Raw genomic sequence first — 20,049 nt, 5'->3', positions numbered from 1 at the left:
TCTCTCTGCTGTTCTCTAGGCAGTCTCTCTGAGTAGATGTAAGTAAAAGTTGGTATTTTGGGATGGAAGAGGTTGAAGACACTCTCCTACAAGTGGGACAAGGTTTGTTGACTCTAATTTGGTTAAAAAAGCACGGTACTTGTTGTTCCCAGTCTTGTTCCTTTAACAGCATGGTGTTATACAACTTGGTTGGTTAAATTGAGGAAATATTGCTAGAATGAAATGAAAATAAACAATTCTTCTTCTAGCATTTTAAGGGAATTCACTAAAACCATGCTCACTGTTCTCTGTGTTTCAAAAAAAAAAAAAAAAAAGCCCCAAAAAGCTTTGGTAGACATTTGGGAAAAGATTGCCAGAACCCATAGTCCGAATGCTGTCACCATCAGGTGGAGGGCTGAAGAGCAGGTGGCCTAGGAGAGATGGTACTCTGCAATATTCAGAGAAACTCAACTTCAGAATTAGAATTTTTGATAGAAAATTGATTCACACAGCTGAGTTGTTTGCAGTGACCAGCCCCCCCACCTTATGAAATGTGCACTGTGATCTTGCAGCCAGTGTCCAGCACTTGTACATAATTACAAGCAACTAACTCTACTTTTTAATAAGTGAATATATTTATAATTGTTATATGAGTAGAGACACGGAAAAGCAGCTTTGCTGTGGTGTTTAGCTATAGTGTTACTGTAGTGGCCAGCCCTGTTTTAGATTAAATATTCCTTCATCTTTTTAAGATTTTACTCTGAAAAACTGAAATTAGTTTGAGCCAAGGAAGTCCTCTCCCATCTGTATTTACTCCATTCTTATCTGAAATAGGTCACAGGACAGGATTAACACAGCCCTTCTATGGATGAATGTACAATTTAGAACAAGACTAAGGTGAGAAAAGAGAAAGTTGAAGAGCTTGCTCTAAGCAAATGTTAAATGTAATGCCTCTCCTGCACTCTGATAAATCCTCTTATCTCTCAGCATTGTATGGAAGGGAGGGATAAGAGATGAACCCCTCAGTGAAATAGAAATTTGCTTAAAGCTGAGAGCAGAGTAAAAGGAACTATGGTAAACTTGAACTGTAATTGCTGCATCTGTGTCAGGGTTTGAAGGATCAAGCACTGCACAAAAACTTCAATAGAAGTCTAGTTGTAGTCCTGGTTTTTTTATTTTCCTTACTGCACGAGGAGTGAACTTGACTGGGTTACTTTACATGTGATGATTGCACTTGTGTGAACGGACAATTTAATTCTTTTTTTTTTTTTTTAGGTCTTTAAGGAATTTGATTTTGAAAACCAAAAACGAGCAATAAATATGAGCTTGCTGTATGTCTTGCCAGATAATTTTATCTGAATTTAAATTTGAAAGAACCAGAGTGAAGCAGGGAGTGACCCAACCCTTCAGGCATTACCACGTGTCAGTAAAACAAGGTTTGCCTTGTAAGGGCACTTGTTATTACAGCTTGACCATGGGAATCATGGCTGAACCTGGGTCTCCTGTTAGACAACTTAATATATGACTTGCTTGGTACTCACAAAAAATCTATAAGGTTTGATTTTTAATCAGATGAGGTAGTACAGACAGATGTGTGCTGTTTGTGTTCGGAAATACACCAGTGGAAAAGCTGCTGAAGGATCTCCTGTGATTTAATTTTGCCTGGTAATTAATTGTCTGAAAAGTTGAGGGGGTGAGCTAGTAGTTCTTCGTGAGTATTGCATCACCTGGAGGAAATGGTTGAAATGTAGAAAGTCCATAAAGCTGCTAACTTCTGTTTGTGCCTTCTGACAATTCTCCCTTCTCCCATCTCTTTATTTTCACAGACACATTAAGATCAGGGGTACTGATTTAAAGCATTTGGATCTGGTTGTGGCATTAGCAGTCAGATTTGTAGTTATTTATTGTTTTGAGGCTCTAAGGAAATTGCTTGTGAGCATTTTATATAAAGTATTGTTCTGGCTCCACGTTTTTTGATGTGTTTGCTGCTATGGTGTTATATACCCTTGGTAAATAGAAAGATGCTTATGAAATGTTAAGGCTTGACTGTATTTAATTCCATGTCAAGAAGGACTCCCTGCCATTGTGTTCAGCTGAGCCATCATGAGTAACCATCAGTGTCAAACACTGACACAAAGTGCTGTGTGTGTGATGTGACTGTTTTTGTGGATTCAGATTTTTAATACTACTTTTTTTTTTTGGTGTATTTTTTAATTTCAAAACAATTAGGCTTTCAACTCTTCAGAACTGCCAGAGCAGTTTTGCTTTGCTGCTGTTTGGGGCCTGCTAAAAAAGAGGGGTGTGAAGATCCTCGTTGTGGGATTCAGTCTGGGGGGGTGGATATCTCTGGACCTTAAAAGTTCAAAGAATATGTTTTAAATTTATATATATATACACAAATAAGTGTATGTGTTTTGTACAAAATCACGTGTCAGCCTTGTTTCATTGAGCTTTCATATTAATTTCTTGTGTCACTGTCAGTGTCTGAATATATTATGTGAACAACTTTTTCTTAATATCCTTTTGATATTAACAGTGTTTTGTAGTAGTAAAGATAAAACTCAGGAGACAATTTGGCCACAATTACACGGGAGGCAAAAGTACCATTCTGGCAATGAAAGTGGCTTCTCGTTTAACGCACATGCAGTAAAGGTTTGCCAGTCTTCAGGAAGCATAAAATGCCATTAACCAGCACCAGCATTTAGTCACTTGCTAATAGTGGATGTGATTTCTAATTGCTTCTGTAGTTTGTCATTGTTTTAACACAATCAAATCTAATGGTCCAGAAAATTTTTCTTGGATCGTCATAGTCTATGACTATGTTTTTACTGTTATTGTTCCAGCTTCTTTTTCATCACCCCAACCTTTACTGCTTCATTAAGTCTTAAATTAGACTTTGACAATCAGCCTGTTTTATTGGAATTATCAAAAGAAAGACACATGCATAGCAAAGTCGAAGGGGAGACTCCAGCATCATATTTTATTTCATGCTTAGCAGTTCCTTGAGAGTTATCAAAGTCAGGGATCCTTTATTTGTAATTAAATACTCCTCACTTTAAAATCATGACTAATAAATGTCAAGTGCAAGAAGAGGCACTATTATTCAGTGAAAGTCCTTGGCTACGTTGCAGGGTGAAAATGTGTAGGCATGAAGGTTGTTAGTTTTTGAGATGTTGTAGGGTTGGTTTCATTTCAAAATCCTAAAGTTAACCACTTCAGATAAAGCTCAAAAATCATTGAAACATTTGGGGAGCTCTTATCCGACAGGAAGCTCTTGACATTTATGGTAATTAAAAGTGAAGGTATCTATTAAATACTTAAGTTGTTCATATAAACACCAAACTGATGTGCAAAAGTTTTATGTATCTTAATTGGAGCTGGTCAGAACTGTTCAGTGAAACTGTCTCCTGGATTTGGTGATGGCTGAGTTTTTATATTTTAATGAGACTCAAAACCTTTGAAACATTGATATAAATGCTATGGGAGTCACCTGGAACATGATTTAATATTCTTGCGATTGGCAGATCCACTTTGGTTGCTGCAAGGCAAGGATTTGCAGTCCCTGGAGCATTGCTCCTATAAAACAGGCTGAGAGAGTTGGGTTTGTTCAGCCTGGGGAAGAGAAGGCTCCAGGAAGGCCTTAGAGCCTCTTCCAGTGCCTAAAGGGGCTCCAGGAGAGCTGGAGAGGCTGCAGGAATTAGGGCTAACCTGTAGAGAAAAACATTGTTGTCACTACTTACTCGATTTTAAGTCCCTTTGACTAAAACTTTCAGAGTGCAACCAAAATATATTTCTTTCTATTCTTGCCTATTACTCTAACATTTGCTGGCTTTTCTGCCATACACTGAGATAATCTCTAGCTTGGGATTTTTTATTGGTTTTCTTGCTTCTTTTTGTTCTCCTTCTGAAGGAAAAAAATGCTTTGTGCATTTGGATTTCTGTACCAATTAAGGATGCATCAAAAACATATCTGGCTGAACTAACATGGATCAGATGCTTTAACCACTGTGTTGTACAGTAATAGCACTGTAATTGAAGCACAGCCCTGGAAAGAGCATTGGAATTGGAAAGGCATTTGCTTTCCAGTGATGAAAGAGTCCCCTACAAACCAGTGAAATCTCTTCCCAGTCTGTATTTTTTTTTCCCCACTGCACGGTCCATTTGGTGGTGATGGAAACAACCAGAATAAAATACTGGGTAGCAGAGGAAGCTATGGCACTTTAATATAACTTCTTGAAAATAATAATAATAAAATTACTTTTTGGGTGCCATTTTAGTTCAGCTTAGGAACTTACTTTAGAGGATGTTATAGAAACATGTTTTGATGCATTTCATAAGAGATTTTGAGCACGTGATTTTCAAATTAGATAAATATGCCCCACTCTCCCCTCTGTTTGTAAATGTAAGTCTTTTCAGTGTACTTTTCCATGCATTAGGTTTTAATGCTTACTTTTCCACATGTGCCCTGGAGAAAAGCATGCAATCCACTGTTACTCTGAGGTAAACTGGATTTCAGTGTAGTCTGTTTCAAATTAAATGAAATTGTTTATTAGTTTTGCAGTTCTGGAGAGCAGAGGCACCCTTGGGTTTTTATTGAGCTGATGAGGGATATGTTAGCCTATACATCCAAAGAGGACTGATGCTAATTGGGCTTTTCACTTTGATAAAGTCCTTGGTTTGAATGATGATACGCAGGTTAGCCCATCTTTTAATTAACAAACAAACAAAATAAATTTAAATCCTCTGCTGGAATTCCCTAAGTGTTGAGCAGTTTCTATATGCAAGTATGCTCTCTTGTGGTAAGCCATTTTATTGAATCCTCCACCAGTTCTAGGTTTTGACCAATTCTATTTAAAACAAGGATATTTTTAATCTACAATTCTTTCGTCATGCCATTTTTTTCAGGGTTTGCAGTGTGCTGTACAGTGGCAGAGCTGTGTAGATGGTGTGTGTGACTGTATATATTTTGCAGTTCTGTTCAGTACAGTGAGTTATAGTCAGTGCTTGAGCAATGTGTGACTTCCCTGGTAGAATTCAGCTTGCTGTGGAATAAGGTGTTATTTGTCTAACAATGATTCAGTGATTTAGGGTGAGATACTTGTATAGCTGATGAACACCAGGTAATAAAGAAAGAGGGATTCTAGTTCTGAAACATCTTTATCAAATTATGTGTGCTTATTGTGACAGCTCAGATGCTGGTTAATTGAGCCTGAATTTGGAAATTTAGTCCCTCTAGACTTGTCCAAAAATCAAGAGTGGGAAGAAAAAAAAAAGGCAAAATAACCCCAAGTTTGCTCTGATGTGAGTACTCCTGGGTGGAATGAGGGCAAGAGTGTATTTCTTTGCTCAGCATTGCAGTGGGACTATCAAAAATATACATATAAATTGAAGAAGTGTAAAACCAAATACATCTCACTAGTCTTCTTGTGAAAAAATCAGCAAGACTGTATTAGCCTTCATGATTAGCCCAGTGTCAAGGAAGTATAATTTAATAAATGGCTAAGATACCTGTAATCCTCTAAATATTTCTCATATGACAGCTGGGATTTCTACTCAGATTCTTGACCAACTGAATAATTTCCATATAAGCTTCCATAATGCTTTACCAGGTGTGAGGCTTGTCAAATTTCAGTCAAAAGCATGAGGTTATGTTCAAATGATCTCAATCACGCAAGTCACCGTGAATTCTGCCCTTCAAGGGAAATAAGGCCGTAAAGAAGAAATTCAGAGAGTGTTCCTTAAAGGCCGTGAAATTCTGGAATCAGCTTGAAACCAGAAACACTGGGCACATTTCACGAGAGCACAACTGCTGTTGACTTTTGTGGAAGTTTTGGCAGGCTGGCGACTCAAAGATCGCATTCCCATGGTCCCAGAGATGATGTGATGTGTGCTGCTGTGCATGAACATTTAATGTCAAAAGAATCAATTATGCAGCAGGTGTGGGCCATAGTAGAATGATCCCATTTGGCACAGAGGTTGGATAATGTGTAGGAGAGGAGGAGATGGATGGATGAAGAGCATGCTGGAGTAATACCTTCCATTTGCTGGAGCTGAATTTAATTGAAGAGATGAACAGCATTCTTAAAATAAGTTTTTGGTGCATGCATGTTATTTCTTCTGTTATTCTTTAATATCAGTTATGGTTTCATTCAGTGAGAACTTAAAAGTGCAACCAGGTCTTCCATTTTTCTTCTGTTTTTCATGTAATCTGGAAGAAACAGAGTTGAAAAGGTTGAGCATGTGACATGTTGACTCAGCTCATCATGAGAGCTTAATAGGACCCTGAGCAGAAACCTGTGCTAGAAGCTTAATATAAATATTTTATGGAGAAATCGAGTATTATTTTAAGGGCAGAAGTTGGTTAAACAGCATCAGCAGTTTCAAACTATGGAAGGCAGACAGTAAATTGCCCTGTTTACAGTGGTAACTGTACAAAGGTGTGACATTTGAGTGTAAAATGATGCTGTATCACTGTATGTTCACACCCAGCCATGTACCAGTGGTGCTGTTTTGCTGCATCTGATTGCACATAGCACTCCTGTGCAGTTTCTTTTACCTGCAGCACAGGAGTATTCTCAGCTGAAGTTTTTTTCCTTGGGACTGGTTGCTGTACTTGGCAATCATCTCTCTTGCAGTGCTTTTCAACCTTCAAGTTGTTTTTGTTTCCTACCGTCCTTCACACTTTCCTCCTCCGTGCCCTTGCCCGCTTTCCTCTTCCCCCTCTAAATACTTAAGAACTCCAAGAGTTTCAAAACAAAGAAGTGCTTTCATTTGAAGTTTCAGTGATCAGCCACTCAACTCAGAAACACTTCATCCATCTTTGATACTGATTCAGCTTTCTGTAGGATATGTGTACGTTAAATATAAGATGGTATAATTTTTCATTGAGTTTAATATGCTCTCTTTAAGCTTTCATACAACTGCTTTCCTGTTGAATCAGGTTTTCTGTCTCTTTTTTCTCAACAGAGTGCTGACAAGAGAAGTACAGAACAAGGCAACAGCACCTTCCTTTTTGCCCCCAATTACTTCAATTTAGGGCACGGAATGATGTACAGAATTAATAATAATAGTAATAATCATAGTAGTAATAATAATATGTATATGTATATCTATGTTTAAAATACATGGCTGCTCAGTGCTTGACTTTGGAATATTATTCCTTTTTTTGAAAAAATTGTTCAGTTTTCTAGTCAGGCTGAAGAATTCTAATCCATCATGCAATACCCACACAACTGACCAGCACCTGAACAATGAGCCTCAGAGTGACAAACCTGTAAAAAGACCCTTCTTATCTTTGAAAGAGCAAAACCACTAGTATTTTGGCATGCCTGCTTTAGTAAGGATGAGGGTGGCTCACATGTACTTCCAGATGAACAAGAGAAGTTAATGGTCTGGAGTATGTCAGGCTCTGCAGTAAGAGTTTCAGAGAGCACTGCTGGCCATGAGTCTTACTGCTCTCTGGGTCCATGTCTACTCTCTTCTTTGGCCTCTCCATACTTTTTCTGCTGCTTTTCCCCAGCCCTTCTTGTCCCAATCTGCTTTTGCTGCGCTGTTAACTCCGTTTCCCTGAAAGCAGGCATGCTGTGGTGAGATTTCATGTTTGTTATTGGTGAATTAATGAAATCACATTTCAGAAACCTGTAGAAACATCTGCTCTTGGATTGAGAAATTCAGAATTTTAACCCACAGGATCAAAAATCTGACAGTTGGAGGCATGTGGAGCCAGATGCCATGCAGTCATAGTTCAGCAATCCAGCCTGTAGACTGAACTGGCTGCCTCGTAAGCTGCGTGAAAAGAACTTTTTTCCACTCTTTTCCATTCTGTCTTCTTGCCAGTTCTTCCTTTAGCGTCCAGCATTCAGAACCTGCATTGCTTTGTTATTTTTATTGGTTTTTTTTCTGGTAAGGCTTAACTCTTTATGATGCACATTCTTTCATGTCTAGAAGAATAACCCTAAGAGGATGGAGGTTAATGTATGAATTAATAGTAGGGTCACTTAACTTGGGGCAGAAGGAAAATCATATGGGAGTTTATTGGTGTTGCAATTGAAAATGTTTTACGGCCTGAGGATCTATTTCAAACGAGTGACTTATCTTTACTCTCCATGCTTATTTCTACCCTTCAAAAGATGGAAAAAATCCAATATCCTCCTTTTCCTCAATGTATAAAGTTATTTCTGTACTGGAAATAAATAGGCAGTTACCAAAGATGGAGACAGTTTTTCTTCTAGGTGTGTGATTTTCAGATAATTAATTAATTCAGTCATTTGCAGAATGCTGTTGTTCTTAAAAGCATTCTGATTTTTGCATGTCTGCTGGCGAGGTTTTCTGTGCATGAACCTTGAAACAAATTTCAAAGCTATCAATTTTCATAGCCACATTTGTCAACTTGGCAGCAGTTCATTCTGAGCTTGATGCTAAGCACGATTATTATAAGTTATTAACTATGCTTACTGTAAATCACCCAAATCTGCCCAGCTCTGCTTTCAAAGTGGTGTGAGTCTCACAGAGTGGTGCTGTTACATTTATTTGTGACGTGCTACTCTTCAGAAATTACCTTTATTTTCAAGTTTTCAAGAAAAAGAATGCTATTTGGTAGAGAGGATAATTTCAAGCAGTATTCCTGTCTTGTGAAGAAAATTATTGAGCATCTGGAGCTCCTAATATTTTCCTTTTTATCTTTCAAAACTGAGCTGTTTCTGTTCTCTGATCCTTAAAATCAATCCTTCAGCCGAAAAGACACGCAGAAATAACAGGTTACTCTTGGTATTTAGAGTAACGTTTAGAGCTCCAGCTGGAGTCTGGCACCTTTTGCATTTGGTTGCTGCCTGCAAACAAGCCCATCTCCCAGCCCAACCTCTGCCCCAAAATGCTTAAATTGAAATTTAATGGCAGTGGGTGTAGCTGGAGAAGCACAAGTTGAGGTGTGATGGCTGTGCCTGGCACAGCGAGCAGGAGTCACAGCTGTTTGTTTGTTGTTAAGTGTTCACTGGGCATTATAGACAAAACACAGCCTTTTTTGGGGCAAACTTCCATGCTCCATTCCCATAGATCACTTCCCTTCTGAGAAGCCGTGGGCTGAGGCAAAGGCTGAAAGGAGATGCTTGAAAGTAACCAAATTTACAGTGTATCCCCCTGAGGTGGGAAAACTACCTGGAGGTGTGGCAGCAGCGGAGCCATTGCTCCTGGGTGGAGTCGTGAAGGTGAGGACTGTCCTGGAAATCTGCTGAAAACAGAGAGATGGATAAAAGGACACAGTTTGTGATCCTATTTATAAGCACCAAAAAAAAAAAAAAAAAGTCCAAGAGAGAGAGGGGAAGAAGGTGAGTTAGAAATGTGTGTCCTACCTAAAGGAGGATCTGCAGCAGAGTCCCTGGCCGTGGGACTGCAGGAACCAGCTTCTAGCTCTCACTCAGTGTGTCTGCAGAAGGTTACAGCACACGTGCAGTGCATGTTAGTGGCCCCTGGAGGTTTCTGTATTGATCTGTGTCTTAATAATGCATAATAGGCAATCAGAGCTTTCCTGATCCTTTCACAGACATACTGTCAGCCAGAGTCGTAAATCACACTGCTGCTGGTGGCTGTGTGTGACCTGCCCTCCACCAACACCACAGTAGCTTTTACCTCCACTGGGACTACTCCTGGTTTATCCAACAGAGAATCAGGCTTTGTGTTTGGAACGATTATAAGTCACTGTTCTTGTGCCCTTTCAAAAAGCCAAGATAGATCTGCAATTTGTTGTTTTTTTTAAAAAAAAATTCAAAATAAAACTACTGCAGGTCTTAGGATTATTTTATTTTATGTTTCTTTAAACATGAACAAGAACGTTGTTTTATGCATTACTAGCCAATTTGTGTGCTGTGCCCTCTTTAGGCTCTCATTTATAAGTCTCTTTTGTAGAATGGTTTAGGATGGGATTTTTGTTTTAGACACTGAACTATTTAGGACTTTGTAATTCTGACGTTGCCTCTGTCCCACCTGTGGGAACATTGACTTTAAGCAATGTATGCTCTTAAATCAATATGATCTTTATTGATCATTGCTGGTGACACAGCTGAGTTTGGCAGCAGCTTCAAACATGCATTGCAGAAGTGCAGTGAGTTTACTCAGAAACCAAGAAAATGGTATTTCAGAATTAGTTATGGTTGGACACCGTCTACGATACTTGTCACCTGGACTATAGCAATTTGTAATTGCTGCTGTAAAATATTTTACCTTTGCCCTTGAGGGTATTTAATTGATAGCACAGGCTAATAGAAATTTGTGTAATTGTGTTACTATTGTGTGTAAGTACTCCTTATGCAAACCAGTTCTGATCTTGTATTTGACAACATCAGAAGTTAATTGAATTACCAGAATAATGCAACAGTAACAATAGCACAGAATTCTTCTTATAGCACTAATGTAGGTTTATCTGTATAATCTCCTGGATATTCCTTTTTTCTCCTTTTTTTTTTTTTTCCCTTCTAGTAAAGGTGTAGTTAGTCATAGCTTTTTCTTGTGTTGGTTCTTTAATAATAAAAAAAAAAGAAAAAACCACTGGGGTGAAAACACATTTAATTTTCTCAGGAAACAGGAGAATTGCAGGCCATTTTGGCTATTTTGAGTAAATGTTTAATGGTTTATTTATATCTAGCATAATAAAGATGCTGACCAACAGTAAGTCAGCAAAACTCAGTGTAGCTGAAGTGTTCAAAATGAATCAGCTCCTATTTTTCCTCTGATCTTGGACAGATGGTTGGCTGCTAGTGCTGTGGTTCACCAGGTGGATATCCCTGGGCTGGGCTTGTTCAGGGAGGGTGAAAACCAGAAGGTGCCAATGGACTGAAGCTGAGGAGAGCAGAGTGCCTGTCTGGGCAGGGGGAAAGGGAGATGTGTGATGCAGGTGCCACATCCGTGCTCCATCCCAGCCACAAAACTCCAGGCAGAATCAGCTGGAGTTGTGCATCTTCTCTCCTGTTGAACTGGGGGCAGTGAGTGCTCCTGTTCCCAAGCAGTGAGGAACAGAAGGGTCTCCCCTGATGGGGCTTTCCCTCTGGTACTTCATCACTTATGAGGAAAGAAGAGGCTCATCTCCCTGCCCACCCTCTTTGTGAAAACATGGGGTGACCTAAATGTGGTGCCTTCTGAAGGATGAGATGAGGTAGCACAATTTAGGGCTGGGCAGAAATACCAAACATAATTCAGGATAAGGCAGCTTGGGTGCAGTCTGGTTTCATTAGCAAACAGCTCTGAGTTACTGCAGTGTGTGTAACATGCCTGAATGAGCTCATTGATTACTACTTTGTGCCTCTCTACACCACAGAATATTTTGCTATATAAAAATGTATTGAAAACTGTCCCTGCGCTCTGTGTCAGCACTGGGGTTGAATCACCTTGTCCTGGGCTCACACACCCTCTGTGATTCCCTGGACTCAGTAGGAGATTTTAAACTTGCTGAGTGCCCAAAGTCACCTTTTCCCATAAAGCTCCCCAGCTGGTCCTGAAGCCCCTGAGCTCTGGGTGTTCCAGTAGGGGTGGAACTGGAGGATCAAGACTGAAAATTCTATAGTGTTGAGTACATGTCAGGTGGCAGCTGATGAGCCAGGAATTGTTTAAATGTTTAAAATTTGGCTGCCTGTGTGCTGGGGCAAGATGGAGAGGTGTGGTCTGGGCTCCCATTATGATATGCTTCTATTGGAATTATATATATATTTTTATATATTTCCAATTTATGAACTCTGCTGATAAAAGGAATTTAATAAAAATGTGAACAGATGATTATCTATAGTCATACTATATAAACCCAATTTTGGTGAGGTTGTATCTTAGCACTTGCAAAGCACAACAAATTATTAGATGAAAATAGTTATAAAGTCTGGAAATTGACTTTTTGCTATTTTTTATGATTTAGTCTATTTGTAGAGAGAGACAAATCTTTTCACAACTGGAATGAATATTGCTGAGAATATAAGTTAGAATATAGTGTATATTATCTATGGTTTGTTTGCTTTTTTTTTTTTGTTGCCAAGGGAGAAAATACAAAACATTTGGAATATGAACCTGTCACCTTTGTTCTATCATGGAGAAATCTGCCTTTCCTCTCATTTGCATTTTTTTCTTGTGTCTGAATTTGCTGAGAATGTGAACCTTCCTTCTCCTTAAAGGAGACAAGCTTAAAGATAAAACGGGGTGTGTGTGCCCACTAAACCTGATAAACTGATACTGCTTTCCTAATGTAATTTTAGAGGGCGTAAAGGACATATTCCAAAACCTGTGAAAATCAACAGAAGTTCTGCAAACTTCAGTGCATTTTGGGCCAGGCTGGAAGTGAAATGTGTCGCTGAGCAGATCACTGCGGGTTACTTTGCTCTCCTTCAGAATATTTTCCCCCCCTTGGTCATCTCGTGCAATGCACTTGCTGCTTTGAAATGCTGCAGTGGGGCTTATTCTCAGTTTGTGGTGGTCTAAACCAGCAAATACTTCTTTTATCTTGGTATCAAAGAGCAGACTGTGGCTTTAACATTGACAAGAAGCACTTGGAGACAAAGACTGACCTTTTGAATCTGGTGAAAAAGAGACCCCAGGGAATCCCATTAGGAGCAGGGAAGACAGATAACAGTTTCTTCCACCCAACAAAGATACAACATTCTGCTGCTTATTCTTAGGGGACTTTGTAACTAAAGCCAGTATCTTTGGCCTTTTCTTTCAGTTCAAAGCAGCCATCTGTGTCCTTTAATTTGAGTGGTAGATATTCAGTTATTTTTATCTGAATATATAAAGGCAAACTGTTGGAGTTCTTATCTCAAAGACAAAGCAAAATGCCAAGTTCCCTGTTTCTCTTCACACAGTGACTTGCACTGGCTCTTCTCTCTTCCAGTCCTTCGTTGAGGCCCAGAGATGCAGAGGGGATCCCTCAGGTGCCCCAAGGGTTGGTGGTAGCACTGAAATTTCTTGTTGATTCCCAGCTGCAACCTGGCACTAACCATAGCAGTGCATCCATCAAACTGGATGTGCTGCCGAGGTCTGAATTGCACCTCCTGATTCTTCTCATACATATGATATAAATATATGCTGCTCTACCCCTAATACAAGATGTAAAAAGTACTATGACTAGGTGCTTTCTGGAAGTTTTAGATGAAAGCAATAGGGAGATAGATCCGTTTTTTTAATAGTGTTATTCCTCCATAGAAGCTTTTAATTGTGTTTTCCTCCAAGTTGGATTCTATTTTAATTGATCAAATTTTCCTGACTGCGAGATGGAGGGATTCTTGGGAAGCCATGCTTCTTCTCCAGGCTTAATCTGGCATGTCTTTAGGTCTTTGAATTTAACTTTGAAATGATGAAATGGAAAAAAATTATCAACTCTTGTAGTAATGAACTGGTAATTTTCAGTAGAAAGGCTGGGGCTTTGTTGTATTTATTTTGTCTAATAAAAAAGTATGAGATTTGGGAGACCTTGTGAAGGTTAAAGAGATGCAATTATTTTTCTGTCATACCATGGCCCAAGAACTTGTATTTATTCAGGGTTTCTGATCTCAGAGCTTGCAGATGTGGCAATTGGGAATCCAAGGTTGAAGTTTTTATAAAAAGTTTTGAATCTACCCCTAACTTACAGCCTTCCAGCAAATCGAGTTGTGAAAGCACAAAGGAAGGAGAACCTTTCAGTATTTCCTGTTTGATCTGATTGTAAGACAGAGATCTTGCCATACATCTTTAATAGAATACAAAGAATTGGAATGGTATGTAAGAAGCAATATTTGGATAATGTTTTAGTTGCTTCAAACATTAATATAATAAATAACATATTATCTATAAATAAATATGTATTATCTATAAATACAATATAACGTATATTATTATATATAAAGAATAGTAATAAAAACTGGGTTTTCACAGGTTTGGCAGCAGTGACTTCAGATTATTGAAGTGTAGTAGGTCATAAAGTTGATACTTTTCTTTCTTCACCAAGTCATGAAGATAGAAAAATATCTTTTGTACAGTCACTTTGATTTCAGGTTCTGTGCCCAAACTTTGGATTGAGAAAGTCAACCCTTCTCAGAGGTTGAAAAAAATTGCAGAAAATTATGGTTTCCTTTAAATTCTTCTTTTCATCATCCGGTGTTACGGGTGCATATTATTGCCAACACGGGATTGTGCAGAAATTGAAAAGATAAATTTGGATGGAAGGTTTTTCTGAAATACTTTCTTTCATGGAGAGAGTGGGAGAAATGTCTGGTAGTTATCAAAATTTACTGCAATCATGCTTCTGTGTTTTATGTGTTTCAAAACCAGAAAAGTAAATTAAAGGAGTCAGAAAGGATGTTTCAAAACTGTTGAAAATCTGTGCTTGCAATGATGTCTTAGCTGTTGTTTTAATTTGCTTTAGTTCTACGGTAGGTCGTAACAGTGGGTGAGTAATTTAGATGTGCAACAAAGCCATCTCATTACTTTGGAAATAACAGAATATTTTGAGCTTTTATACTTAGACAAAGACAATTTAGTTGTGGTAAGTCCTCCTGTGAAACAGTAAAAAACAATCCAAGAAAAAAATATTGCTTCTGCAGTCTTAAAGTGGAGCGTAGCTCTGCACCCTTTACTTGCAGCTCGATGTGCAAATTGTTCTTTTAATGAAGATACTTTGAACACTGATCATAATAGCAAGAAATATGGAGGAGAAGCCTCTACCTACCTGGTCTTCTTGATTTGTGAACTGTCTGCTTTTACAAAGGCTGGGTTGGCTGCACAGCTGGCTTGGGTTCATATTTTAGTCCACTGAAGGTGTTTTCTTGGCAGGGATGAGGCTGCCAGAAATCATATCTGTTGTTTTACTCCCTCAAGGGTTTTCACATCACACACCACCTGCCTGACCACATGGACGTGCCTGTTCAGAGCAGGCTGAGTGGGCAGAGAGCAGATCGGAGAAGACAGTAAGAAAGAGATACCTAGTGATGATGTATTTGAAAAGTGACTGTCACCAGCTGGAGCCTTTCTGATCCCTGGGAATGCAGATTCCTGGAAAGCAGCTGAGGGTCATGCTGACTGCTGCCAGTGAATAGCTCTGCCATTACCAGCTGCCTTTAAACTTTGCCCTAAACCTTCTCCTCAAGTGCACTCAAGGGCAGGGAAGGGAGAGACATTCACTGCAGGGGGGTGTGAACTGACACGTATTTTGGTGAGGTGCTGGTTGCAGGGGTTTACTAGAGGAGAAATCTTCAAAGTCTTGGGAGAGAAAACGTTAACATTAGTTTGAGTTAATCCCTGTTCTGTGTGTAACACTGTGCACTGTGTTTTGGACTTTGAATAGACCCTTTGAAGGAGGCAGAGCTGTGCAGCTGACAGTGGGGTCTTGGTGCTTGGAAGGCTTGGAGCTTGAATATGCTCCCATTTTCTGGCAATTCAGGGAACTGTGTTTGGGAGTTTACCTCTCTAAAGAACCTATAACTCTGCTGCTTAACTGTAGTTCCTTATCTGTGGTGTCCCTGTGTTCTGCATAACTCACTGATGTGCTCCAGAGCCTGTGACTTTGCAGCAGATGTGACTTTGCAGCAACTTCAGGGTTGCACATAGTGGTCTCTTCTGCATGTGAATACCTCGATCTCTCCTTTAGGGTGATAGGTTTGAAAGACCACTCTAACCCCTCTTTCTGTTTGCCAGCCTTTGAAGGGAAACTCTTTTAGTTACTGCACTGGTGTCCCCACATAACTTGTGAGATGGCTTAAGTTTCTGTGCTAATGCTACAGTATCTGACAGTGTGAAGAAGTGTAAGATGGTGAGGAGTAGTTTCTGTAGTTTATCCTTAAGAACCAGCAGACCTACTGATACCTCAGGTACCATTAATTCTTGATTGGGGCATGCCAAGCTTGTCAGAGGAGCCATCTGCTACTTGGCTCTGCATGTATTTATTTATTTATTAGTGAGGTGAATCCCGACACCTCACATGGAAAAACTGTTAGGGGAACGATGTTTTTTATTTAGCTTCCTGCAGAAGATCTTGCCAAGAAGGACAGTTTAGCTTTTGTTGTTGATTACTTCTCGTGATACTCTGCATCATGAAGTGTTTCTTTTTATATTATGTTCGCTGACTGGTTTCTAACTAATTTATCTTGATATTTGCTACTTGAAGTGACATACAAAGAAGCTGTCATCACCAGCTGTGCAGAAGATGTGTGAAAAAACCAATACTAAGTATGAAGAAGGAAGCAAAAATGTCTCTGCTGCCCTGCTGAATTTGTCTTTCAGTGCTGTTTTTTGCCATCTTTCTCACTTGGCTCAACGTGCTTAAATACTCTGAAAGAGAAACATTTTGCTGGCTGCCTCTTGCACAGTCTCCAGGTGCACAGGCCAATGCCCAGTTTCCTGTGATGCAGAAATAAGTCAGTTGATTACATTTCTATTGCTTTTCTGAAACCTGTAATCTTTGGGCTCTACTAAGATTTAAGGCATATCAGGACAGGTTACTTCTATGTGTCAGAATGGTTTAGACTGGAAAATAAATGCTCAGCCCCGATCACAAATAATTTACTGTTCTCTTAAGAGGGGAGAATAGGGAGCAAGCTATTACCATGGAAAATTTCACTGCAATTTCCTTTTGCATAAGCTTAAATTCTGAGTAGAGAGGTTGTCAATTAGTGTGCAGATTTTTTTAATTGGCTATAATAAAAAGCTAATTGGTGTTTTGCTTAAAGAGTGAATTAAGAAAGTGTTGCTATAGAAACTTTACATGTGTGTAGTGCTGCTCTACATAACAGTGAATATAATAGTCTAATGACCTTTCTGAGCCAGCTGTAAAGTCAAAGAAAAAGTGTTAAATTCAGGCTGGCTGCAGAGATCATTAAGGAGTTTGTGACTTCACCCATTTCATTGCCAGAAAGTGTCTCTGGCATTGTCTCGTGGAATGTTTCTCTTGACTCAGTGTCAAGCCACATAACAAATGCTGGTCTCAAAAGACCTGAACTTTTGTAAAATCCGAGTGCTCCAATTGTCAATGTGTAAACCGATCTGTAATCTGTCAAGCAGTAAAATGTACTACTGGGAAAAATTCATTCTCATAATCTGAGGGAGTGTGATGATGGATCGGAAGTGGCAACATCAGTGAGCTGTTGGATCCCTCCCTCATCTTCCTGCCTTCTGTACCCACTGAATTCTGAGCCTCATGTGAAACACGGGAATTGCAATTTTAAGTGAAACGGGATTTCTGCTCCAATTTGCCATATTCTCTCCCAGCAAAAATAGTTACTTTCTCAAATATAAACTTTGCTGAGGAGAGAGTAATTCCTTCAGAATTTGTGAAACAGGAATTTCTTTCCTTGGGCTAATGCTTCCCCACTGAAATTACTCCAGAGTCATTATCTGTAAATTTGCTAGCTACTTAAAAATTAGATACACGTGGCATGAACAAAAATTTTGAAGCTTATGATGAACATAGTCATTCCTGCCCAGGAAGGTGATCAGTAATGAAATAAGTGACTCTATCTGCTAAGAAGGAAAACTGAAACATGACGTTGCTTTTCAGTTCCCTGATCCTGAATCTTGTTGTTTTCCATTTTTAACTGCATATCCAGAAGATGCAGGCGTATGAGAGCCTGCAGTTACTAGTCATGGTGGCTGAAAAACCTTAATGTGTTCTGCATGTTTTAAACACTGTCTAAATGCAAGAGACTGGATGAAACTGCAGTCTTTTGGTGTTTTGGGGAATTGTTCACTGTGTTCTTTTTTTACTTTGGTTTTCAATTAAACAAACAAACAAGCCCCCATTCTGTGTCTGCTAAATTTCTTCCCTCCCCATGTTTATTCTTCAGACTGGTAAAACAAAAACATATTGGAGTGTGATTAGTGTATGATTTGAGGTGTTTTTCCCCTCACATTTTTCTCTTCAGTAAATGCTTGGAAAAAAAAAAATCAAAGCCTTCTAAGTGGGTGAATTTAGAAGAATCTCTCAGAATTCTGTGGAATTATACAGATGGCTACTTTCTGTACCTCTGGGTCACGACTGAGTAGTACCATAATTTAGCAGATATTCTTCCCTTGATGCACATATGTAAGCCCTATTAGTGTTAATGCCTTTTTGAAATGCTTCCCTCATATATTCAATAACTACTACTATGTCCAGACCCTGAAGTCTTACGAGTTGCGTGGCATGTGACTATCTCTAGAGCTTAATAGAAAGTTGGATTTAATCTCATAGTTCATCTTTTGAGCAGTAAAACTGTAAGAAAGATAAAATGTTTTAACGTGAAGCTTTTATCTGAGACCTGTGAGCAAATAAGTCTTTTTTCTGGTCCAGTGAAAATGACTGGGTATTTCTGGGTTTGTTTTTTTTTTTTTTTCCCCAGCTTCCTTTAGTCTTGCCCAGTAAGACCATAACTGTAATTTCTGCTTACAGAAGCATTATACTCTCAAGGTGTTGATTTGCAGAGAAGGAGTAGAATATTGCATTTATGACTGTCAAGGAAATGCGACTTTTGGAACTCAGTAAATCCATCATTACTTCATTTTGAATTTTTGTTGCTTCACTGCAGTTCATTTTCGACTGTCTTTGTGAAAATGGGTCTGGCTCTTGGAAGGGCAAAACATGAATTTCCTTTAGGACTGTTATTTTTCTCTTAGTTTTAGTTGACTGTACAAAGATCTGAGCTTCCTGATCTAATGTTGAATGAACTTTGACTCTTCAAGGTTACCTTGAACTTTTTTTTTTTTTTTTTAAGATAATTTATCTCCAGATGAAAAATCTTTCTTTTATGGCTTTTATTCCACCCATTATTTAAAGGTGAACTTTGGTCAGACCTCTGAATGCATACCTAGGAAAAGGTGTCGAAGCCAGTTAATCCCTCACCCAAACCCTTTCCATCTCCCAAACACTCCTTCCCACCTTCCTACCTGCACAAGAGGAAACCTGTTGCAACATGGGTGCTACAGCCCTTATGATGGCTCAGTAAAATGTGTATTAAAACCAGCTGTCTTGGAGATGGAAACTGCACTCCTGCTAGTTCAGTGCATAATTTGCTTACTGAGATTAGTGCTGGCTGTGGTCCTACAGAAGGAGTACTGGAGGAGCTCAGTGGGTTCTGCATCCTGGATATTGAAAAGCAGTCAGAGAATCACAGAATCAGTGAGGTTGGAAAAGACCTCTGAGATCATCAAGTCCATCCTATGACCAAACACCACCATGTGAACTAGACCATGGCACTGAGGGCCTCATCCAGTCTTTTCTTAAACAGTCACAGTGCATTTCTCTCTTTTTTATTTATTTTTTTTTTTTTTTAAATATTACTTCTTTACTGCCCAGGTATGTTTGTCATTACAGAAAGTTACGACAAAACTTGATTACTGTGGATCCTTTCTTCTTTTTTTTTTTTTTTTTTTAAATAATTTATGCAGTGCAGCAGTGGAGGCTTATTAGTGGAGTTATCTGTGGAATCTTTATAATAAGCTTTGATTGGTACTGAATTTCAGTGATATACACAGGGAATGCTTAAATGTGTACTGAGCTACCTTGTTTTGCTTGGGGAAGGAGCACATTGGTACCTTCTGAATTTCATTAAAGAAGAAGAGAGATTTATATGGATGATAATGAGATTGCTAGTGGGAAATAGATGAAAATTTGAATTTTTTTTTTTTTTGTAATAAGAACACTTCTAGTTTAATGATGGATAATCAAGGCAATAGTTTATTGCACAGTGTTTTGTATTGGAGTAGAAGAGCTACCACAAGTTCCCTGAATGGGAATCTGCTGCTTCATGAACCAGACCTTGCTGGTTGCAAGGACATTGATTTTAACATTTGAGGCAGTCATTTTGTTTCTTTAGATAAGAAAAATACTTCATAAGGACCATCATGTTTAAAAATATGTTCAACTTTGCTGCTGTGTCAGGAAAATGAGTCTTCTATTTATATTTGTAAGTTACATAATCGAAAATGATTAGTTTTCTCTTTCAAAGAGTTGTATTATGAAGTGTTATGTGTTTCTCTTTTGCAGAGAATTTGTGTAGAGGCCAGATTGAAAATATGCCTTCGTGACAAAGTCTCTACAAAGCTGATCCCATCTTGGCTTTAAGGTAAATTAAAAAAAAAATAAATGTATCAAACACC

At 38.8% G+C, this 20,049-nt stretch overlaps 1 protein-coding gene across 5 annotated transcripts in view; it reads left to right on the top strand.

Moving 5' to 3' along the window:
- Window positions 1-20,049, top strand: part of NAALADL2 (N-acetylated alpha-linked acidic dipeptidase like 2) — a 434,035-nt gene that overhangs the window by 71,391 nt on the left and 342,595 nt on the right. For all 5 annotated transcript variants that reach the window (XM_050308259.1, XM_050308262.1, XM_050308258.1 and 2 more), the window contains one exon: window positions 19,937-20,015. The gene's annotated coding sequence lies outside the window, so the exon portion shown is untranslated. The remainder of the gene's footprint in view (window positions 1-19,936; window positions 20,016-20,049) is intronic.

This window comes from Myiozetetes cayanensis, unplaced genomic scaffold (genome assembly GCF_022539395.1).
Source record: "Myiozetetes cayanensis isolate MyiCay16 unplaced genomic scaffold, myiCay2020 scf13, whole genome shotgun sequence".
In the NCBI taxonomy this organism is placed as follows: Eukaryota; Metazoa; Chordata; class Aves; order Passeriformes; family Tyrannidae; genus Myiozetetes; species Myiozetetes cayanensis.
This window is presented reverse-complemented; position numbering and strand designations above follow the sequence as displayed.